The sequence below is a fragment of the Octopus bimaculoides genome, chromosome 1, assembly GCF_001194135.2.
Source record: "Octopus bimaculoides isolate UCB-OBI-ISO-001 chromosome 1, ASM119413v2, whole genome shotgun sequence".
Taxonomy (NCBI): domain Eukaryota; kingdom Metazoa; phylum Mollusca; class Cephalopoda; order Octopoda; family Octopodidae; genus Octopus; species Octopus bimaculoides.
In genome coordinates this window covers 153,379,353-153,384,937 of record NC_068981.1, presented here as the reverse complement: position 1 = coordinate 153,384,937, position 5,585 = coordinate 153,379,353, and the positions used below count along the sequence as shown (strand labels likewise).

Below are 5,585 nucleotides of genomic sequence, written 5' to 3'. Positions count from 1 at the left end.
TATATATATATATATATATATATATATATATACATACATTCATACATACATACATACATACATACATACATACATACATACATGATCATTTACGTAAATAATTAACGTAAACAAATAGTTATTTACTTGAACTCAAATAACTGTTTGAAAAGTTAATTGAGGAAGAATAAATATAAAGGATATTCCGAGAAATAACATGGTATCAGGTGCACCATGTTATTTAATGTGTTAATATTTTGAGGTTTCTTAAGGCGACGAGTTGGTAGAATCGTTAGCACCCCTGGCTAAATGCTTAGCGGTATTTCATCCATCTTTATGTCCTGTATTCAAATCCTGCCGAGATTGACTTTGCTTATCATTCCTTTCGGGGATGAAATAAGCACTAGTTGAGCACGGGGGTTGATGTAACCGACTTACCTACTCCCCCGACATTGCTGACCTTATGCTAAAATTTGGAATGTATATCTCAAGCGTTATTTTTTGTAAGTTATGTTTCGAAAAGAAAAGACATTAGTTAATGGTGTTGATGTAGTTCTAAGACAAATTAGCCTTGCGAAGAAGACCAGATGGTCATAGCTGGAACATGATTGATCATTGGTGCACCTGATTCAGATTGACCTGGGCTAAACGACAACTATAACAACGACAATGCCAAAGTTGGAGAAACGATTACAAGTGTTCCCTTCTCTATCTCGCACCTCAACTCACAACAGCATGACTAATGCAGCGTCATATAGGGAGCGCCTACGTGGCCACTTAAATCACATGAAATAACAGTCCAAAGCTCGATGAACTTAGACACAAACTATTGGAAAATGAAATGATGCATTTGTTGGATAATCTTCGATAAAGTATTTTTTAATAAAAGGCAAGTTGGTCATAACTAGATTCCTTCAATCACAGATCTGATCAATCAGAGCTTACAGCAGCGGCAGCAGCAGCAGCAGTACTGCCACCACTACCACCAACTTGCTTGATTGATTCATGCTCTAGCTTGATGAGGCTGGGGTCCACCAGTACTCTTTATCGCTGGCGATCCCGTGCCAGCCCCTCTGCACCTTCAAAGATGACATCGAGCCTCCGGAGCATTTCCTTAATCACGTCCAGCCATTTGTTGTCATCACCACAACCACCACCACCACCACCACCACCACCACCACCACCACCACTTATTACTATAGCAGCGAAAACAAGCTTTCTTTCAAAATCAATTAATTACAGCATAAGTTACAAATATTCACTTATATTCTCACTTAATCTTATCTGGTGTACTTTTGGATTCTGTTGTCATTCCAACTTGGCTTCATCTCTACAATAAAGACCTATACGTTGTCACCTTTGACCGTACACACTCTTAATCATGTGACACAGTATCATGGTATTTCCTATTCTTCTGTCTGTATTTACAACCCATTCATATTCCTTTGGCAAGACATGCGCATTCACCTGGAAGAGAAACTTAGAAGATATCCTGTTGTAACGACATGACCACGAGTTAGTGACTAAGCGTATAGGTCTGTCAGCAGGCTAAACATATCAACCAATACCCTCTTAAAATTAGACACTGCTACCTTTAGAAAACGAACGATTCATATTAGATATGTAATTCACAGAAGGAAAAGGTAAAAAAAAATCGGGATGGTCATGGATAGAATGCTGTCACTAAACAACAAAGACATCAGGAGTTGCATCAATTCCCAGTTAATTCACACCTAAAGAATATGTAGTCACAATGCCATATTTTCTTTATAAATGAACAACATACAGCTAAGCGCAGTCTTTAGCTAACATATCTAAATTTACACCAGTGATTCATTTCAGTTATTTCCCTTACTCTTTACTCTCTTTTACTTGTTTCAGTCATTTGACTGCGGCCATGCTGGAGCACCGCCTTTAGTCGAGCAAATCGACCCCAGGACTTATTGTTTGTAAGCCTAGTACTTATTCTATCGGTCTCTTTTGCCGAACTGCTAATATACGGGGACGTTAACACACCATCATCGGTTGTCAAGCGATGTTGGGGGGACAAACATACACACACACACACACACACACATATATATATATATATATATATATATATACATATATACGACGGGCTTCTTTCAGTTTCCGTCTACCAAATCCACTCACAAGGCTTTGGTCGGCCCGAGGCTACAGTAGAAGACACTTGCCCAAGGTGCCACGCAGTGGGAATGAACCCGGAACCATGTGGTTGGTAAGCAAGCTACTTACCACACAGCCACTCCTGCGCCTAGTTCATAATATGCTTCTTTTTTTTTTATTACAGACCAAATATCTTCCTACACTTTTTCTGTTATACGTAAAATCTCGTTCAACTGATCAAAGAAGATCGATTATGAATATGCTTCGCTGAAGATGACCAATAAAGCAGAAACATTCGAATGTAGGTGATATCATTGTTGGCCAACGAAGGTCAAATTATGCATTTAGCATGTAATTTAAGTATTTCGGTAAAATTAATTCGTGTACTTGAAATTACCTCCCCTTTTTCTTAGTTGCAAACAATTAGCGCTAGATTTTTGCTTTCCTTCTCCGAAGATGAGGCAAAATTTCAATAATTTAAGAATTATTTTGTGTATGCAATTTAGTACATCAACCTTTTCCAAAAGTACAGCTAGCATACTACTCTTATGAAATAGTAGCTTTGAATATTTTTGAAGATTTCTAGTGGCGACCACATATAAGTGCACGCGCGAGTGTGAATGTATGTGTTTAAATATGAGTGTATGTTTATATGTACGCATGCATACTATGCATATATGCACATATATGATGCATATATCTATCTATCTATCTATCTATCTATCTATCTATTTACACACACACACGCATGCATACTTACATATGCGTATATCAAATATATGACCCTGCTATCAAAAATACCTTCTTAAAGAAAATAAGCTCTTATTGTACATGTACTCTTATTATACATGTACATGTAATTTAATACCCACTTGTCCATGGTAAACTAACATAATCTAGATAAAAAGTAAAGATCTCATTAGTGGCTTTAGAGAACTAGAGTTAAACATCACAGTAGTCACATGTGCGTATGTGCGCGTGTATGTATGTGTGTATACATGAGTACGTGTTTGAAACAGCGCATATATGTGTGTATACACAACGTCAATACATTCAACATTCGGAATTTTAGAAAAAAAAAACAAGAAAAAGCAAAAACAGAACTGCTCTTCTCGGATTAAAAGATTTGATAGCTTTCAAGCAGAACTTCTAGAAATAACCGGCACAGTAAGATTTTTTTAAAATATAGAGATAACTTCTCACTTAACTAAAATATGACATTACGCCTGTTACAAGCTCTCTCTCTCTGATAAGTCACAAGAAAAATAAAACCATGTATAAACTAGACAAAGATTCTCACTAAACTCTGAATGTACAAATATCACACAAAAGTACAGAAAAGCTAACACAAACATTTATAATAAGTTTAACTAGGGACCGAAAATAATATCCGGAACACAGTAAATCCAAAATGTAAGCTAATAGATCCTGTTCTGAATAAACTTGGAAAAGTTAGCGAACACATACTAACTAGATTAATAATAAAGTTGGAAAGGTTACTAGATTACGACCATGTTATAACTCCAGCGTTATAGTACATTGGTTTAGTAGCATTAGTGATGAAAATAGACGCAAATTTATCTACTTGGATGTGATTGAATTCTGTCTGTCAAATCCACGTCAAGATCCTGGAATATGGAATGATACGTTAGGAAAACTGATGACAGTGATGTTGAAATGAATGATAGCATTTGTCGAAAAGAAGAAACCCTTACATGCCGCGAGTCACTTCCAAGCTCTGCATGAGAGAGGTGAAAGACTAATGATCTGTTAGTATCAAGATGCGCTACTTTAACCGAACGCAGGCATGTAACCAAGTTAGATTATACACCATTGATAAACTTAGATTTAGATTTAACGCTTTAGATGTAGGTCAGTACAGTGATGATGATTTCGCTGGTTTTAACAATATAAACGGATATATGATAAAATCTCATCAATACCTTTAAAGAACTAGAACTTAAACCACTGTAACTATACAGCAGCTAACTCTCTAGACATTACTTTAGACCCCAATACACGTAAATGCAAACCATGCAATAAACACATTTAGACTGACAAAACTTACAACCACAACATAATCATTTTCAAGAATATAGGTGGAAGAAGCTCTATTAGCTCCTTGAACAAAGGAAATTTTCATAGATCAAACTACAATAAATTCCTGGAGAATAGTGAATATACAGAAAAAAATTAAGCTTACTTTCGAACCTGGAGCAACACCATCTAATGAAACCAAACCGATAAAAACAGTAACTACATGATTTGGTTCAACTCTCCATATAGTCTATGTAAAATCCAATATTGCACAGAACTTTCTAAATCTGAACTGGCGGCATTTATCCATATGACATGCATATTCCAATCTATCTAAAAAAAATATACAGACGTCTTACTGGTGCATGCAGGAAAGCATCATTATAGGTAGCAGGTTATTCGCACCACATGACAGACCTAAGAACTTTAAAGTACTTGTGTGGATAATTATTTAATAATCCGTCAACCAATGTAGAAACAGAGATAACTTCAATTCTCGAAATAAAGAGTTGTGCTGCTTGGAAGCTATACGAAAAGCCGAATCATTTATCTATCAGCTTCGGTAGTTATGTCAACTCTTAGAAAATACATCGCGGAATGTATGAGGGTAGCTTCAAGGGCAGTAAATTATTATAAGTCCCCGCACAAAAGAAATAGGCCATCGTTATCAGGATATATAGTACCTGAGACATCACAACATCGATAACTTCAATACCACCTGATCTGTACTGTAATTTAGCAAGTATATCCCCTGTTCAAATTTCAGGAACCTTTGTAATGTTGAAACGCACTTCATCTTCACTGAAGCAATAGATATTCTAAACGGAAAATTAGAGAAATTTTCGAGAGTCGTCATGACAACAAATTCAAGTTTCCAATTTAAACAGACATATCGACATAGACTAATATAAGGATCCAAAATATTGACAGTCCAAAGACTTAAACTCAGAACGTAAAGACGTCACTTTTTAAATTCCACTGAGACTGAATTTGTCTTTCATCCTTTCGGGGTCGATGAAATAAGTACCACTAACGCACTGGGGTCGATGTGATCGACTAGCCCCCTCTCACCAAAATTTCTGGCCTTGTGCTTGTAGTATAAAGGATTATTATTATTATTATTATTATTATTATTATTATTATTATTATTATTATTATTATTATTATTATTATTATTATAATTATTATCTTCATCATCATTATTATTATTTATTGTCTTTGCACAGCTTCTATCGTTGGAGATGTACTACGGTGCTAGCTGTTCACTACCAGTGAACTAAGGTAACACCCCTTATTTTATCGACCACGAAAGGATGAAAGATGAAAGATGACCTTATCAGAATTTGTACCCAGAACAGGATTCTGTCAGCTCACTGCCTTGATGATAATAATAATAATAATAATAATAATAATAATAATAATAATAATAATAATAATAATAA

At 35.6% G+C, this 5,585-nt stretch overlaps 1 protein-coding gene across 1 annotated transcript in view; it reads right to left on the bottom strand.

Moving 5' to 3' along the window:
* The window catches only part of LOC106870507 (LIM/homeobox protein Awh), a 253,005-nt gene that overhangs the window by 212,610 nt on the left and 34,810 nt on the right, over positions 1-5,585 (bottom strand). The gene's annotated exons all lie outside the window — the stretch shown is intronic.